Source organism: Lissotriton helveticus, chromosome 11 (genome assembly GCF_964261635.1).
Source record: "Lissotriton helveticus chromosome 11, aLisHel1.1, whole genome shotgun sequence".
Lineage (NCBI taxonomy): Eukaryota > Metazoa > Chordata > Amphibia > Caudata > Salamandridae > Lissotriton > Lissotriton helveticus.
In genome coordinates, this window is record NC_136072.1 from 1,000,999,403 (window position 1) to 1,001,018,825 (window position 19,423).

The following is a 19,423-nucleotide window of genomic DNA, read 5'->3' on the forward strand; positions in this document are numbered from 1 at the left end:
GCATCGGTCGGCTTTGCGTGGCATCGTCCGAGTCTCTGCGCCGGAAGTGACGTCCGCATCACCTATATAGGAGCCACCTCTGCGCGCTGACGTCAGTTACTTTTCCCGACTTTCCATGTAAGGAGCCATGAAGTGCCCTGACAGTGGTGTGTTTAGAACAACTAGGGCCGTGAAAGGGATTGGCCCTGACCCTAAAAACCTGTCCACCGTGCTGGGATGATGGGTGGTTCAGGAAGGAATCTGCAGCTAGATTATGTCTCTGCCAGATAAGGCATTACAGAAGATAAGTAAACTGCCCATCTGATAGAGACATCTAGCTGCAGATTCCTTACCTTAGAAAAGATACCCAAGCAATACTATCCCCGGACGAGGGACTGTAAACAAGTTTAGACGAGGAAGTCCTGCAGGACAGAGCAGTCAAAAAGACCATCCCTGCGGACTTGACTGTCCCGGCAGTAGTGCTTGGTGAACATGTGCAGTGACGCCTAAATTGCTGCCTGACTAATGTCAAGAACTGGAAGACCACATTACAATGCTGTGGTCGCAGCCTTAGATCTGGTGGAAGGAGCTCTTAAGCCTTCAGGAGGCTGTTTCTTGGCCAGAGTGTAGTGAATTTTGATAAAGGGGACAAACCGTTGCGAGATATTCGTCTTCTGCATTGCACAACCTTTCTTTGATTCAACGTACCCAAGTCAAGTCAAAGTATGCTTTATTCGAGATTTCACTCATAAAAGCAAGAACAATTTAAAAATACAATCAGATTATCATTCAATTACAATAAAAAGATAAAGCATATTATTTACAATTTGTGACTCAATGTAATTTAGAAATAACATATATCAATAAATATACATTAAAAATATATTAAAAGAGTTAAAAAACAGCCAATACTGACAAATCTCTGGATGAATAACATTGATAGATTATATGGGCAGTTTAGCTAGGCAGAGAATAATCAATGACTAGCAGTCTCTGTCTATTCAACCATACAGTATACCCAGACAGAGAATAGTCAAATGGCTAGCAGTCTCTGTCTGATCGACCATGCCCATCCAAGATATTTGGCAGTTGCTATTAATATCCATATCTCACTACTGGTGCATATAATACGCAAGGCAACTGTGCTACTAGTAGTCCCTAAATTCTTGCACATCGGTTTTAGCCATACACGTCTTGGAACCAAGTAGGCTGTGCAAAAGAATTAAAAAAATGGCCCTTAGGAACCACAAACAGGGCAGCTAACATTCAAGTTACCTTCCCATTTAGCTGTCAGAGATCTGAGAGGTAGCGAACCTGCTCTCAATTGGAATAGAAGTTTTCGGTCACCAGGCCTGGTTATACTATCCCAGTAGGGTTCCAAGGAAGGGTACAACTTAGCCTCTAAAAATCCTTCAGTCATCGATCCTAAACTAGTGCTACTCCAACCCACAGAGGCTACCTTTTCCCAATAAATTTCTTTTAAAGCACTTTTAGTAGGGAAAGTTGTTCCAGCTGGATCTGACCAAAGTGAACCCATTCCAAGCTCATTCAAAATTACTTTCAAAGAATTAAGCCACCTATTTTTGTGGAATATATCCACTTTGATGATATCTAAAAACCCCTCAGCATAATGAGAAAGCTCAGGCGTAGTCCAGAGCCTTCTCCAGTACAGAATTGGTCGAAGTCTGACCAAATCTGTAACCGCTTTTCTACCCAGGTCATATCTGAGGGGCAGCAAAGGAGTACTTTTCGGGACACCAGTTATAGACTTTAGGAAATTATTTTCCGAGATTTGTAGGTCAGCCACCTTCTCGAAACCCCATAGTTCAGCACCATATAGTGCAGAACCAAGAGCCTTTGCCTCATATACCTGCAAAGCAGGCTTTATAGGTTTCGTCAGGGACTTTCTATGCTCGGAACTAATAGCACCTGATAGTTGTCTATGCCTCAGTGTTGCTATATCTATATGTTTAGTCCAGCCGTTCTTATTTGAGATATGAATACCCAGGTAAGTAAAAATGTTCACCACTTCTAAAGGCCGACCATTCATAATAATTTTTGATTTAAAACTAGGATGGGGATTAAAAATCATAAGTTTCGTTTTGGTCACATTGACCTCCAGGCCATGCTCACCACAAAATAGATCTAAGATAGCCAATGCTCGCTGGAGACCACTCGGGGTTTTTGATAGAATAAGCGCATTGTCCGCGAACATTAAAATTGGAATTTTAATGCCAGCTAATATAGGGGCATCCAACTCTGCTGATATCATGCGGGGTACAACACCGTTAATAAACAGTGTAAATAGAGTGGGGGCCATTGAGCAGCCTTGCCGGACACCCCGCTCTACCGGGAAGTCCGCTGTCTCCGAGCCCTGGTCCCCCCACTGAATTCTAGCGAATGTTGATTTGTGAAGCCGCATTATCAGAGACAATAGATCATCAGGAACACCCAGGTTCTTAAGAACAGACCACAACTTCGACCGTGGCACTAGGTCGAAGGCAGCCTGCAAGTCGACAAAAGCCGCATATAGGCTACCTCCGCCCAGCACCACGGTCTTCCATTGCAGTAAGTTGAAGCGGAAAACCTGATCCACAGTACTTGTGGACCTACGGTATCCCGCTTGAAACTGAGACAAAGCGTCGTTGTCCTCAGCCCAGTCAAGAAGCCTATTCACAATTACACGCCCTATTATCTTTTGAATAGTGTCAATAAGGCTAATCGGCCTATAATTGGCGGGCTGGGATCGATCTCCTTTCTTAAACACTGGTATAATTACTGCTCCCTGCCAGGATATCGGTATCTCTGCACCCACAGCAATATATTGATGAGGTAAATATATTTACACCAACGTACTTTGTCATTAATAAAGACGTCGGCAGGGACACCATCCATACCTGGTGCACGCCCACTGTTCACAGTATTCAAAGCCTCCAGGATTTCTTTTGGGCTGAAAAGATTATCTTTAATGTAGGTATATTTTATATCCACTATAGTTGTAACCTGTTTAGTCTCAGCATACTGAGTTCTAAAAACTTTTACCCACTCTTCCTCCGGGACATTGTTATTTGGAGGTTCAGGATTCCCCTCACCACCCCATTTAACAATGCTCCAGAACAGTCTAGAGTCTTTCTTATCACTAGCTCTTTTTAATTCGGACCAGTGATACTCATCCCAGGCTTTCTTAGCATTCGCTATACTGGCTTTATATTCCTTTCTAGCGGATTGGATAGCCATAGAATCCCTACCCTTTAGAGCAGTACCTAGAGCATTGCGTGCGTCCCTACAATGGGCATTATACCATTTTGCATTCTTGGGAACTCTCTTGCCCTTTACGGGTTTCAAAAAATAGTTTTTAATTACTGAAAAAAGAGTATCATGGATTGCAGCCACGCCACTCTGCTCGATACTGGAAGAATTAGTATGTTCCATGGCTAATATCGCTTTATCAGCTTCGGTTTTGATGTTATCCATGGCTTGTTGGTTAGTTACAACATTTGTCCATCTCAACCTACGCATATCGTTTGTAGGAACAATTAAGGGTGGAGCGAGGGCAGTAGAGCTACTAGTCCTATTAGATAATGACCACCATTTATGCTTTATACACAGAGGATTGTGATCACTCTCACTCCTCCACACAACCTCCATGTCACATAACAGCGGCCATAGTTGCAGACTACAAAGTACGTAATCTATTCTGCTCTTATGCCGCCAATTGTCAAATGTCATAGACCCTTTTTTGTCAATTGATGACCTTCCATTTAATGCTCTTAGACCCTTCTCAAAACATAAGGCATTCATACTAATCACATCCTCAGTCCAGCGCACAACCAGTTTCAACTCTAATTTTGGAACCCCCCAATGCCTGTCCTCTTCATCACCCAGGAAATCATCATCTGCAGTTAAGGGTTCAAATGATCGATTAAAGTCACCTGCAATGACAATATGATTGTCTTGGGAATAAGTATCAAGTAGGGAGCCCAAGGCCGCCAGAACCTCTGACCTCCCACCCCTAGAGCTCCTCACATATACATTATAGATGTCTACTGTTCCCAAAATATCAGAATTCATTGTGATTAGCTGAATGTCTCTATGGCTAGTTTCTTTTACTTTGACATCTAATTTTAATGACTGCCGAACCCAAATGGTTAGACCACCCATTGGTCTTCCCCTTGGGCCTTTTAAAGCTGGTACAAAGTAGTTCTGGGCAAAGGTTGGTTCACATGACCAGATCTCCTGAAATATGCATAGGTCAAAAGAGTTAATAAATCGAAGCCACTCTCCGGAGTCCAATTTAGAAGCCAGGCCTGCAATATTCCATGAGAGGAATTTCCCCACAATGTCCACGATACAATCCAAGTCCATCAATGAAGGATTCGCAACACTTTCTTCCAGTAATTCCCGTTCAGTTCCAGCCAACGTACCTTCATGGCTAATAACATCAGTAACATCTATTCTCACTGAGGTATTCTCAATGCTAGTACTCACTATGGGAACAACAGCACACACATTAAACTCAGACTATGCAATGGAATTGGACGGGAGCTGAGAGGATTCATTCTTCTTGCTATTAACTAGAGGAGTTGTCTTGCCTGTTGATCTTCCATGGGACATACAAGTAGCATTAGAAAAACCAAAATCCTCAGCAATAGTAGTGTAGATTATGTTTAACTCAGCTGGATCATTAAATTCATCACTACCTGCCATCTCAAGTCAATCGTATTCATTTAGGTCTGACAGTGCTGCAAATCTATTTTCAACGCTAATTCCCCATTCACTAGGTTGTGCCACCCTACCCCAGTTGTTTGTGACCGAGTTCCATTTTGTCTTTAGAATACTTGGGTTCACTGTGCTACCTCTTCTGTAGAAAAAATCCAAGGTTAGCGGAACAATCTCGGCACTCCTACGTTGCGGAAGAAATATATATCTTAAAAGCTCGGGGAGTACTTCTGTGCTTAGGAAATGCAGAACTACACAATATCCTTTTAGTTTTTTCGCGCTGTTCCCTATCCACTCCACCCTTCTTGCCATGGTAATTTCCCCTGCTTGTTGTTGTTTTCCCCTCGGAGATACCGTCATATTATTACATAGCCAGTGGTATGCTTTACTAATCAGAGAGGAGGTAGGTTCTACTTGACCTGATTTTAGGGGAGGTACATTGGCCAGTACCAGAACAAGAGGAGAAGCCTCTACAATAAGTTGAACTGGGCCTTGGTTTGCACCAACCCCTATAAGATTTGGTGGTGAATCTTTATTGACTATTACCCGGGCACCATTATCTACTGGTTGCTGAGTAGGAGACGGAACTGGCATCACATCATCATTACCCCCTATCCCACCCCTAGGAATGACTATCGATGATACAGCCCTATTTTTGACTAAAGTTGGAATATTACCCACCTCCTCCACTGTCGTATGTATCAGTCCCCCTAATCTATTTACATCGGCTGTTAATAGGTCAATTTTTGCTACCAGTGGTTTGATCATAGATTTCATCTTGGAGTCAATCATATTCACTAGCTTATTAATCAATTCTTCATCTAATATCTCCCTCCCGCCTTGTTCCCCGTTCAACTCTGTTATAACTGTGGCTTTCGGTGAAGATGCTGTTCTTTTCCTACTGGAGCGTAGCCCACCCCGTTTACTCTGACCCTTTCTACATGCTCTAATAGCTCTAGTCGCAGGCACAGACACAGGGGAAGGGGGATCGTCTTCTATCATTAACTGATCACCTGGGTCATTGTCTAAGTTAACAGCAGAGGACGTATTCAAATCAAAATTAACATTCGGGCTTATCTCGGTGACTGAAGTATCACTATTATGTACCTGTACCGGAACTTCTAAAACAGTAGGATCAAGAAGAGAGCTCTGCGCAGAGTTGACAGGAGGTGAGCTTACGATATCCGTCTTGTGCCGTTTATTTTACTTACTACCTGAACCAGGTAATTATCTATAGTATTAGGTACAGATGAAGTCCTTTGTTTGGACATGTTGAAAACAAATAGTGATTAGACAACTAGGAGTATCACCCCAAAGCCAAGTAAACAAAAAGCGTTAACCGATTGGATAGGTTAACAGAGACTTCAGAGATATAATATCAAGGATATTTCTTACTTGAGGGGTAGCTAGGTTGGGCCTCAGCAAAAACAGACAGGGGTCCTAGCCCAGCCCAGTTACGGTCAGTCACGGACTGTCACAGACTGTCCGCCCTTTGTCCAGGCTTCGTCCGGCGCGTCCCGCGCGCGTCCTCGCGGGACCTGACGCTGTTTTATGCGCCTCCTGGCGCGCTGGGTGGTGGCGTCGGGGATTTACTCCGTGGGATCCTGGGGATTGTAGGCTCTTCCGTCGGACCGGCGGAGCCAAGTCCAGCCGGGCGTTTGTAGTGATTGGGGGGGCGGAGCCAAGCCCGGCCGCAAGACAGGCAACTGGAGACACAGCTTTGAGCCCCGGTAACAGAAGTCGGTGAAATTCAGGGGACTCGGCCCCTGACGCTGTTTTATGCGCCTCCTGGCGCGCTGGGTGGTGGCGTCGGGGATTTACCCCGTGGGATCCTAGGGATTGGGGGGGCGGAGCCAAGCCCAGCCGCAAGACAGGGAACTAGAGACACAGCTTTGAGCCCCGGTAACAGAAGTCGGTGAAATTTGTACCCCACGAAGAGTTGATTGTCTACCCGGGACTCTTTAGTGTGGCCAAGGAAGAACGGGTCCAAATGTTGGGAGTCGCTCGTCCTCTTTAGAGGGGTGCGGAGGAGCATAGAAAGTGGGCAAGGTGACTGATTGCCCCACTTGGAATGGTGTTACCACTTTTGGTAAAAAAGAGGCCTAGTGCAAGTCACCAACTTATCAGAGAAAGCATTCAGGTAAGGAGGCTTGGATGACAGTCTGCAATTCGCTCACACCCTCCTAGCTGAAGTGATTGCCACTAAAAAAGGCTGTTTTGAGAGAAAGCGGCCGGAGGGGGCAGTTGTGTCGAAGTTCAAACGGAGCGCTCATCAGGAAGTTGATAATAAAATTAAGGTCCCACTAAGGCATAATAAATGGGGCAGGTGAGAACATATGTATAAGCACCTTAAGAAATCTGTTGAGATTAGGGGATTTAAAAAAATTGTGTTGATCGGGCAGCCTCAAAAAGGCAGATAAGGCTGAAAGGTACCCTTTAAGAGTGCCAGAGCAGAGTCTTGGTGGGCAAGGCTCAAAATAAGAGAAGGACTTGAGAAGGACTTGAGGGAGAGAAGCAGAAAGAGGGTCAATAGAACGAGATTTTACAAATTTATGCCACCGGCAGGCATGCACAATCTTAGAAGGACGTCTGGCTGCCAAAATTACAAATCAGAGACTTCGGAGGAGGAAGTCGAATGCTGTCAACTGTCATTGCTCAATCGCCATGCAAGTAGGCATAGAGTTGACAGGTTCGGGTGGAGGACCCCTCCCTCCCCCTTCTGCTGCGACAGAAGACCCTCGCGCAGGGGCAGCCTGATCAAAGGATCGATGCTCAGTTGGAGAAGCTCTAGATACCAGATTCTACGTTTCCAGTCCAAAGCCACAAGAATGACTTTGGCACGTTTGCTCCTGATCTTCTTTTAACCCCTTCCACGCTAATGACAAAGCCAGCTCATCATGGACGTTACCTGCTCTGCGCTCATGACGAGCTGGCTTTATCATGTAAAGTGGGATTTATGAGCATTCAGCACACAGCGGGAAAACTCACTAGCACTGTAGTGGTTAAAAAAAAATAGTTTTTTTGTTTTTTTATAGCATTTAAAAACACAATAACATCGCACTCATAATGAACAGCAACATTATGATCATTTCAGCCTTTTGCTGAACATGAACACTGATTAGTTATCTGAAGGAGGTATGACCCTCTCTCTAGATTAAGGTGTCTCGTAGATCCCATTGTCCTACTGGGCATCAGGTCTATCTATTGTACTGTCATATGTATGTTCTGTGTGGACCTGTTTAGTGAGTCCAGCCCATAGTGTAGCATCCAACTGCCCCACACCCTATGGAACTTCCGGGGGCATCCTCTACTCTTGTAGATTACTCTTTCTGCCACCATATATTGGTCCATTCCGGTCTTCCATTCATGAAATGGCTGTACATCTTGTGTGCCCCAATGTCTTGCTATATCCCTTTTGGTGACCACTAGGCCTAGGGCACTAAATAGTAGTTGGGGTCTTGGGATATCTACCTCACTGTGAATCCGGAGAAGGATAAAATTATGTTCTAGGGGAAGAGTGACCTGTAGCACTTCATTAAGTTCCTGTATGATCCCCTCCAATAGGTACGTATGGTGGGGCAGTCCCATATCGTGGTAGAAATTCACTTATCATGTCGGCATCTCATGCCTCCTGGGTTATCTGCCCTCCCTATTCGGTGGAGTCTGTCCCTGTCATAATAGGCCTGGTGGAGAATCTTGTATTGGATTAGTCGTAGGCATGCCCTTATCGCCACCTCCCTGGGCTGCATCCGGGCGGCCTCCAAGTCTACGTCTTCCACTGTTCCTCCTCCCATTTGTTTCTTAAATTACCTAGGCTCTCAGGCATGTTATTGCTAATCGTTCTGTATGTAAGTGATACCGATTTGAGTGTGAGTGACTCTTGTAGCAATCAACCTGCTAAGGGGGCATATTCCGGGAGTGTGTCTCCTGTCAGGCCCTCTGCCAACCATGCATGTCTCAGTTTGCTTATCTCCTTTAGACAGTTCCCTTCCCAGAACAGGGTCACTCTGGTGATCTTGCGTTCCCAGCCTAATGTTCTGGATGCCCTTTCCCAGGCCAGTAAAGTAGTGCGCATGGTCGGGAGTAACCTATGTTTCTCTTTTCCTCCATCGAGGTAGTGGATAAATGTGTGAGGTACTAGTGCTTCCCATTCGAATGTATATGTGGGATGGTCTCCTGCTAAGTGTATCCAGTCATTGATGGACGTTAGATGTTCTGCCCAATAATTTGATTCAATGTCTGGTACCGCCAACACCCCGTTGTACGGGTCTCTTTGTAATGTGCGTAGTGCAATCAGCGGATGTTTCCCCACCCACAACAGTGTGCGTAGTTAGGCGTCTATCTCCATGAATATAGTGCATGGGAGTCGGTGGTAGGTATTTTCTGGTGCGTAGAATAACTGGGGCAGGGTAATCCTTTTAAACATTGCGGCTCGGCCCATATTCGTAAGTGGTAGGGTTTTCCATCTCTACGCCTGTTCTTTAAATTGGCTTCGTATTCGCTGTACATTGTGTTTATGGGACAGTCCCTCTTCAGTTTTAAGGAATATACCCAAAAATCTGAATCCTGCCTCTACTACCTGTAGGTCTCTTGGCAGGGGCAGACAGGTTCTTAAGGGTCTGGGGCTGGAGACCAGTGACTTGTGCCAATTTATCTTGTAGCCTGTGTGTCGCCTATAGTCCTCTATAATCTGAAAGAGTAGGGTAATCGGATTGTCAGGTTCCGTTATATACAATAGAATGTCACCTGCACAGATGGATATCTTCTCCTCATTCGTATCTCGGAGTGATCCTGAACCCCCCGATCCTTGGGTGTTGCCTAACATGACATGCTAGTTTCTCTATCATCAGTGCGAACAGCAATGGGGACAGAGGGCAGCCCCGTCTGGTCCCACGTCCGATGGGGAAGTCCTGAGAGGTTCTACCATTTATCCTTACGGTCGCCCTAGGGGAGCTGTATAGCAGTGCCACCCACTTTCTGAACTTTAGGCCAAAACCAAACTGAGCCAGTGTGGCTTCCAAGACCGGCCAGTGTACCGCATCAAATGCTTTCTCTGCGTCATGGAACAGAAATATGTGGGGAGTGTCTCGATCTTTAGTCTGCATTAACCAATTGTGAGTTCTGCAAATATTCCAATGGGTTGCCCTACCAGGCATGAATCCAGACTGGTAACAATGTACCAATGTTGTTATGACCTACCGTAGCCTTGCCGCCAGGATGGCCGCGAGGACCTTCACCTCAACGTTCAGGAGGGATATTGGGTGGTAGGACTCGCAGCAGTCCTTCGGCTTGCCCTCCTTGTTGATTGTGACTATTGTGGCCATATATAAATCTGGTGTGAGCGCCCCTTCACCGTATGTGTCAAGGAAAAGATTCAGCAGATGGGGGCTGAGGAGATCTGCACACTTTTTGTAAAACTAGGCTGGTAGGCCGTTTGGACCAGGGATCTTACCCGGGCGGTGTTTCGAAATTGCCACCTTCACTTCATGGTGTGTCAGGTTGGCATCCAATGCCTGTTTGTCAGTATCATTTAGGATATGAATTTGTATTTCGATTTGTACCGAACGTCGTCGCAGATCTGTTCCACCGTAGACTGTACCAGGCCTTGGGCATCTACTATTGACTGGAACCTTCTGCTTTCAATAAATTTTTTGCTCAGCCAGGCTAGTAGCTTTCCAGCCTTTTTGCCAACTTCATACAGACGGTGGAGGGTGACTGCATGTTGTTCCCTTGCTGCGTCTCACGCCAGGTCCCTGTATTCCTGTCTTATAGTTTCCAGCTGTCAGTTGATTTGCGGGTCTGGCTTCGCAACATCCTTTTTCTCCAACATTTGGATATGTTGTTCCAGATTCACTATCTGTTCAGTGTCTTTTTTCTTTGCCTATGCCTGTCGGTTTTGCACCCTGTCCCTAAACACCGTATTATACGTGTCAGGGACTGTCCGGGACTATGTGGGGAACACAGTCAGGGACTTGGACAAGGACTGGGAACTGGGTAGAAGACGTACACAGAAAGGAGGAGTACAGTGCTGCCCAGGATCATGCAGGGAGTCAGAGGAGAAAAAGGGATCCAAAGGGGAAGCCTGTACAAGTGAACAAGACGGGTAAGACTTAGAAAGGAAGGGCACTCACAAGGCAATTTAACATTCAGACTATCTACACCCAGGACGGACGTGCAAGACATATATATAATACAACATTAACAATAAGGGGGGTGTGGGGTAAAGCACTCTTGAGTTTCACATGGTAAGACTGAAGCTCAGTAAGTTTCTTACCCGCAATTGCTGTTACAGATACTGACTGTCAATACCCACATGTAGGATATGCATGCAAAGGCAGGGTCTGTGGAGCTTATACCTTTAGTGATGTTATAAATGTAACTCAAAGACAAAACTCACAGTGAACAAGAAACACCACCTAGGTAGTCAGCTGACCCCACGGATCCTGGCGATCAAACAGGAACGCGCAAGGCAGTAACAGCAAAGGGGTAGAACTAAACACAAGCACAACAGACAAGGAGCTAGCAAGGAGGAGTGCTTAATAAGAAAGGAAGGAAATGACAGGGCACACTTGGCAGAAAGCAGGTAACAAACATACAAGGTAACAAAAGTAAGACAGCAGAATAGAAAGGCAGCAAACTAGAACTGGAACCAAGGAAATGGGAAGCAAGGCAGGGACTGGAAACGGATATACAGAAGGGGAGGCTACAAGGGTATACTAGAATAGTGCAGGTTAAGGAATCAAGAAAACAAAGAAGCATAGAAGGCAGTGCTGGGGCAGGAACAAGAAGTGAGCTAAGGCTCAGGAGTCAAGGCAGCACTGCAGACAGTGCTGGTTCAGGAACAGGGAACTACCAAAGCTTCAGGAGTCAAGGTAGCACTGCAGGCAGTGCTAGTTCAGGAACAGGGAAATTACTAGAGCTCAGGAGTCAAGGTAGCACTGCGGGCAATACGGGTTCAAGGAAACAGGACATAGCTACAGCTCAGGAAACAAGGTAGCACTGCAGGCAGTGCTAATTCAGGTTCAGGGAATAGCTATAGCTCAGGAACTCAGGAAACAAGGTAGCACTGCAAGCAGTGCTAATTCAGGAGAAGGGACACTGCTGCAGTTCAGGAACAAGGAATACTAAGGCTGTGGGGTCAGGGTAGCACTGCAGGCAGTGCTAATTCAGGAACAGGGTAAACAGCAGCAGGTCAGAAACAAGGCATAATCAAAGCTCAGGAAACACTGGAAACAAGAATAGCAAAAGCTCAGGGAACTCTGGAACCAAGGATTGGTCTCACCGGTAAACAGCTACAATGACCAACCTTTGCCTGAAGGGAGCTGGGGCTTAAAAGCTCACAGTAATCACACGCAGCTGGTGTGAGCAGGCTAGCAGCAGCCAGCCACAGGTGACCTGAATTCCTCCACCCATCCTTGGCCTGCAGGGGTGGAGACAAAGCAGTGAGCAGGGAATTCTGGGTAATGGAGTTTCAGGCATGAGTAGGCTGGCTTTAAGTATAAGCAGGCTGGCTTTCACAAAACCCGGCAAGGATTGGGAAATGGATGTCAGTTCCCAATAAGTGTCCAAATGGCTGGAAGTCAGGATATGCATGCAGGGGATGATCTGGAAGCTTATTAGAAGACTGGAAAGTCCCACTATGTGGCCCCCTGGTGGAGAACACAGGGAGTGAATTGTGACAATACGCCTCCCAGAGTGTTGTACCAGGTCTGACTGTTCTCTCGTTTTCTCTTAAGAAGATCTCTGTGTCCAACCCTATTCCCTTAATAAAGTCTCCCTTCTGCAGATCCCAGGCTGTGAGTCTCCATTGGGGTTGGGTTTTTCTGGCCCGACTCCTATTTGTGTCCATAATGGTGGGTGGTCTGATAATTCCTTTGCTAGGTATTCTACTTCGCCTATCTCTTCTAATTCTGCCACTGGGATGAATATGTAATCTAGACGTGAGTGGACTCTATGTGCCCCTGAAAAGTAGGAGTATTGATTGGTGTGCGGGTTTTGTTTCCTCCACACATCAGTCAGGCCCAGTGGGTCTGCGAATCGCGCTAATGGGGTGGTAGTGACTGAGTGGCCTTGATCTCCTGTAAGGTCTCTTGACATGTCCATTACATCATTAAAGTCACCTCCCATCACATGAAGAGAGTCCGGGGCTTCTAACAGAATTTCTGTTATTTTGTTAGTGTGCATGCCTGTATCCTTGGTGGTGTGTACACACAAATCAGGGTCAGTTTCATTCTACCCCATGTGCCCGACTCCCCGACATATGTACCTTTTGAATCCATCCACGTGTGCGATATCTCAAAGGGAAGTGTCTTATTTTACCATGATCACTACTCCTAGCGATCAGTTTTATATCCTGCCCGGCCCAAGACCCCATATGCCCCTCTCCCTAGAGACTCACGTCTAGTTCCTTGTAGGCGTGTCTCCTGGAGCATCAACACATCCGGGTGTAATCATTTAATGTAACGCGAGACCAGCCCTCTTTTAATCCCGTCTCTCAGGCCATTCACGTTCCATTAAAGGCATGTGAGAGCCAGAGTGTCTAAGGGGGTCGGCCTGTGTATGGTGTCCCCCCCCCGTACTAAGAGAAAAAAAAAGAGTGTGCGTGTTATGTATCTAAGTTTCCCATTCAGGCCATAATGCTCACTGCCCGCCAGTCTGGTACGATTTATCTGCATCTGAACTTGCAGAACAACAGCTTCAGGTCCCTCCCAACCAGCCCCCCACCCCACCCCCCAAATCCTTCTCAAATCACTCAACCTCCACAACATTGGGTTACTGTGCGTAAGAGGAGAAGGAAGGGTCTGTCGCCCCTCTCAAACTATTAGAACATTATGCTATGAGTTCAAACTTCTGCTGCATGCAAATGAATAAAATAAAAGGAAAAAGGAAAAACAACCACTGCAATAGTTCAGTCTTTTGAGATCCTTCTCCGGTGCGATCTCACTTTATTTGGGTTTTCAGTAGGGTGGCCAATGTGCTAATCCTTCTGTGTCCAGAGCATTCGTTGCAGTTGGTTTCCATGGTCAGGTTGTTTCTGCAGTTTCTTGTTGTTGTGGTGGATGTTCCAGTGCTGTGGTGTGTTCCATTGTTATAATTTCAGTGACTAATGGGTTCGGGGCTTCGTTGTCCGAGGACACCTCGGGGTTGTCAGATTCCGAGATGGAGTCTCTCAAGCTAGAGTCATCAGTTGTTTTTGGTTTCCTCTGGGGGGGGATTCTTGATTCCGATAGCATGTATGAGGTGGTTCCTATGTTTTGCCTTCTTTGGTTTTCCAATGTGCGTCGTCTTGTTGGTTTCCCGCTGGGCCCAATGGTTAGCCTACCAGATGGGCATGTTCGAGCAAGTCGTTCCTCTGGTGGGAGTAAGGCCTGCATGCCTCCTCTTGAGTTTGAAAGAAGTGCGTTTTCCCCATGAAAATGACTTGTAAGCTTTGCTGGGAATTAGCATGTATTGTATTTATGAGCCCTGAGTTTAGCCTTCACTGAGTCAAAAGTGCGCCGTTGGCGCTGCACCTCGCGGCTGTAGTCTGGAAAGATAATTATTTTAGAGTTTTTGTGTCTTATTTCTCCCAATTTCCTAGCTTCTCTGAGAATCATGTCTCTATCTAGAAAGTTCAAGAGTCTTGCTATTATAGGTCTTGGGGGGCACCTGGTTGGGGCTTCGCTGTCAATGCCCAATGTGCTCTTTCAATCACAAAGCATACAGAGAAATTGTCCTGGAAGATTAATTGTTTTTTAGCCATTTGGTCAGAAAGTCTCCTATACTTCCCTCCTCAACTCCTTCCGGGAAGGCCACGAAGGTCAATACACCAGAGAGCATCTTTACTGGATTCCTGCAGCTCCGCCATCCCAATGCGTAATCTTTTATCTCCTCCTCAGCTTCAGTGATGTGGTTTTCGGCCGTAGTGATCCTTTCCACAACATTTCGCAGGTCTTGGCGGAGCAGAGTCAGTTCTGAGCGGACTTTCCCGATCCTGACTTCCAGTACCGCCCTCAAACATTGTGTAGCCTGAAGCAGTTAGGCCGTATCATGGATTGGGGGTTGTGTGGTTTCTGGTAGTGAGACTGGTTTTGTGTAGCGGTCCATTTTTCCTTGTCTGGGAGTTTTGGGATTCTTGTCTTTTCCCACCCTTGGATACCAGTAGGGTAAGACAATGAGATCGCTCCCTTGCCTCTGGGTGTGGCTCTAGTGTCTCCTGCCTCTTTAGCCCAGTATGAAATTTCCCTCCTCTCAATGTCCCCAGGGCAGGGCCTACTGTCTTCTTATGCATGCTTGTTGGGTCCGACCTGATTGCATCCACTTGGTATAGTGGGCCCAGTGGTTAATCCCGGGCCAGCCGTCCCAGTCCCTCCTCCTTTCCAGATCCGTCGCCTTTCTCTATTTCTGGTGTTGTGGAAAGTTGTTCTTGGTTTATTTTCAAGAGTAAATCCCTTAGTCTCTTGATTACCACCTCTGACCCTGGTAGGGGCAGGATCCACAGCAGTCTGCCTGAGAAAGAAGCCGATGAGCAGGCCAGAGCCTATCCTGTAACTGTTCAGTTTGTCCCATCGGCCCTGTCCTCTTTACAACAGTAAAATCACTCTTGTTCCTGGAGAGGTGGGGCGGAGGCAGAAGGGGATGGGGGTAACTGATGACCGGGCCCGGTCCAGTAGCCAGAGTAACTTTTGACTTGCTTTGTGGTGTCTCTTTCCTCCGCCTAGGATAAGGCACAGCGGATCTTCTCACGAGCCGGCTCCGCCCGCCTCGTTATGTGCTTGTCTCCCCGGGCTAGGCTTTCCACTCCTTGTGCTCACCTTCTCTGCACCCCGTAGGGCGCGGCCTTCTATGGGCCAGCGGCAAGCAGCAGGCAGCCCTCTCCCTTTTGTGGGACTTAAGGTTCAGCAGGGTCTGCTGTGTCAATCTTGATCCCCAGATCTCAGGAGGGTGTGAGGCGACCCTCCGGTCCCGTCGCTCCTTCCCTTTCTCCCAGGGTGGCCATCGTCAGCATTCACGGGGGTTATCTCTTCCGCATATTGAGCCATCCCACGGGCCGGTTCCACTTACCTTCCTGCGAGCTGGTCTCACTGGGCGAGGCCCCTCCCCCACCAGCTGCCACCTTTCCAGTCAGCCGGAGGGGGCGCAACTTTCTTTAGGCCTGTGGAGAGCGGATGGGTCTGTCGGGGCGACCCCAGCCCCTGCGCCTCAGGAGGATGGGAGGCGACCCCCCCCCCCCGGTCGCGCAATTCTTCTCAAGGAAGTCGCTTTCAACCTTCACTTCTGCGCGGCTCCCCGTGCGTATGTTTCACTCACAGATTTTCTACCGGCCCGGCTCACCTGATACTTCTTGTGATGATAAGAGCGGGTGGCAGCAGCAGCAGTCTCTGGTCCCGGGGGCCTCTCAACCCCTATGCCAATTGCTTGGGCCCTCCTCTGGCCCCGGGCGGGCGAACGGAGAGAGTGCCGCTGCCCGCATCCCACGCAGGGGGACATTGGCAGGGCAGCCACCTTAGTGGCCACTAGTCGCAGCCCCCCCCCACATGTCCAGGGCTTCGTAGGAGGCGCGGCGAGCCTCGTCTGCCCCTCCCCGGGGTCTTCCATGATGCACGGTCATGGGAGGGCTTTCCAGTGGGGGCAGGCCAGGTACTTAAGCTCCGGCCGCCCCTAGCTCTGCCTCTGTCCTGCTTCGGTTCCTGTCCTCCCGCACGCTACACCCACCCTATCCTCGTACCCAGCGGCTGGACAGGCGGCGCGGACATGTCGAATAATTTTAATGTTTTTTCTTGTGTTGCAGGCGGAGTTACAGGGCGATCTGGAGGCAGACGGGTACAGTAAGGGTACCTCTGCGGCAGACTGGTACAGTAAGGGTACCTCTGCCTGGCACAGTAAGGGTGCCTGAGCCAAGGACCTGGAGCCACAGGAGGTTCCGGTAAACCGCGACGGCGCCCTGTTAGTCCTTCGGGCGGTCGGGGGGCCTGAACCGACTGGGGGTGTGCCATACCGCTCCGCCCTGAAAGGGGGGGGCGGGAGTATAAGATAAGGATCTACAAGGTGCTGCACTGTCCGAGCATCGACTCACCGTGCTGGCCGGCTCATTAGGCAGGCGGGACAGCGAGGGGCTGCCTGCCTTGGATCGCCCGTAAGATAACCCATCAAACGTCATACGCTTGTTGTATGAAAATAAACCTGCAGCAGTTCTCACCCAGAAACAATGTGTACAGTGTAATCATTATATGGGCAAGATGTGTATGATGTTGGGTGGGAGCGGATGACGGTGTGGGCACTATGGAAGGGGAGGGTGGGGAAGTCTCCCAGGCCATCCCTGCGCAGCCTCGTCCCAGTCTCGAGATCACACGGCCCCTCTCGTCTGCAGGTCCCTATACCAGTCTAATCATTGTGGCTTATTCCTGTTGCACCCACCACCTTCTCCCCACCGAATATGTCCTGGAGCCTCAGATGGCAGAGGACGGCCGAGCCAGACCCCCGTCTCGGGGACCCGTCTGCTCTTCATTCAACTGTTTGGTCTGCCCTCGGCCCGCCTCTGCTGCTCACCTCCTGTGCGTTGCTGGTCCGATCGTGTTTTCTGGCCCCTTCCTCTTCCGATTTTGTCTCTAAGAGGTATTTTGCTTTTCCTGGAGGAAGTTGAGTATTTAGGATACTGGTTTATAGCTGAGAACTGCAGGATTCATATGGATTCAGTAGCTCCAGCCAGAACTCTTGCGAAGCACGTCCTATTCGGCCATGTTGTTGGCCACACCCCCTTGCTCCAGATCTTCTTGAGCACTCTGGACAGGAGTGGTATTGGCCTGAGCTTCACTTGAGACAAAAAGTGTTGCTGAGCGAGTGCCACCTTGGAAACTCTAGCATGCAAAATTGCTGACACTGCATGTTCTCGGCAAACAGATCTAACCAAGGCTCTCCCCCACTTCAGAAAGAGACCTTTCACCACCTCCGACTAGAGACGCCATTTGTGATCCGTTAGGCATCGAAGGCTGATTTTGTCCACCCTGGCGTTCAGAGAACCTGCCAGGTGTTGAACCGCCAGGAATATACCCTGCTGTTCCAGCGATGTCCAGAGACGCAGAGTGTTTTGACAAAGGTTCCAGGACCCCACCCTACCCCTGTTTGTTGCAGTACAACATGTTGGTGGTATTGTCCGTGAACACCTAAACTAGCTTTCCCTTGATGGAAGGAAGGGAAGCTTTTAATGCCAAGCAAATTACTCAGAGCTCCAGCAAATTGATGTGGAGTCCGTATTCCGCCGGAGACCTCTGATTTCCATCTCTCTCAGATGTGCCACCCCATCCCAGGAGTGACGCATCTTTCACTACTGTGTAGTCTGGTTGGGGAAGGGAGAGGGCACTGCCTCTAGCCCAATCGCAGTTAGTGAGCCACTACTGCAGATCCTCCTAGATCTGGATCATGTTGGAGAGATTCCCCTGATGCAATGCACACTGGGACTTCAGGTCCCACTGCATAGCCTGCATTTGCCATCTGGCATGTGTCACTAGCAGGATGCAGGAGTCATTTGCACAGAAATCCAGGATAGAGGTTGAAACATCGGTATAATAGCCTGAATATCCTGGACTCTGCACTAGGGAGGATAGGCCCGAAACTGCCAGAACAGCTCAGAAGAAAGGGACCGTCTGAGAGGGAGTCAGGTTTGACTTTGGCATGTTGATAGTGAACCCCAGCGAAACTAGGAGAGTCGCTGTTGTCTGGAGGTGGGAGAGGACAGTCTGGAGCGAGCTCGCCTTCAACAACCAGTCGTCGAGATAGGGGAAGACTGGCATCCCTGATCTGCGCAGGTGAGATACAACCACTGCCATCACCTTGGTGAACACTCAAGGGGTGCTGGTACGCCAAAGGGGAGCACTGTGAACAGAAAGTGCTCGTGGCATGCCGTGAACCGCGAGTAGCACCGATGGGCAGGCAGGACGGGAATGTGGAAATATGCATCCTGCAAGTCTAACGCTACAGTCCTGTCTCAGGGGTTTAGGACAGACAAGACCTGAGCCAGAGTGGGCATTTTGAACTTTTCCTTTTTGAGGAAGTAGTTGAGGGCTCGCAGATCTATAATAGGAAGAAGGCCCTTGCCTTTTTCAGGACCATAAAATAGCAGGAATAGCAACCACAGCCTACTTCTGGCCCTGGAACCCTCTCTTTGGCTTCCTTGGGCAAGAGTCCTGCCCTCCTCCTGAAGCAAGTTCAGATGGTCCTCCAGCAGCCAGTCGCAAGTCGGAGGCATAGAGGAAGGGGTAGCCTTGAAGGGGAGGGAGAAGCACCTTCAGACTATCTGAAGAGCCCACTTGTCCGCTGTGATGTTTTGCCAGTGGTGAAGGTGATGGCTGATCCTTCCACCAACCGGCCGCTCATGATCTTGAAGAGCCGGACTAGGAAGGTTTAAAGGCTGCAGGGGGAGGAGTGGACTGATAGGATCTTTGGGCACCAGACCCACCGGGCCAAAAGGAGCCACGCCCATGGTCACACAGAGGTTGCTGAACTTGCGCAGTGGGGTGGGTGGGATATGGCTGGCGCAGCTGAAAGCCCCTTCCGTGCACAAAAGCAGTAAAAATCAGATAGGGTATGGGTGGGCACTGGGAGGCCCAGGGACTAGGTCGTAGCCTGTGAGTTCTTAAAGCTCTCCAGAGCCATGTATGCCTGGTCTTCGAAGAGACGAGTGCCACCAAAAAGGCATGTCCATATGGAAAACCTGGACATCCCCAGAAAATCCGGAAGTTTTGAGCCA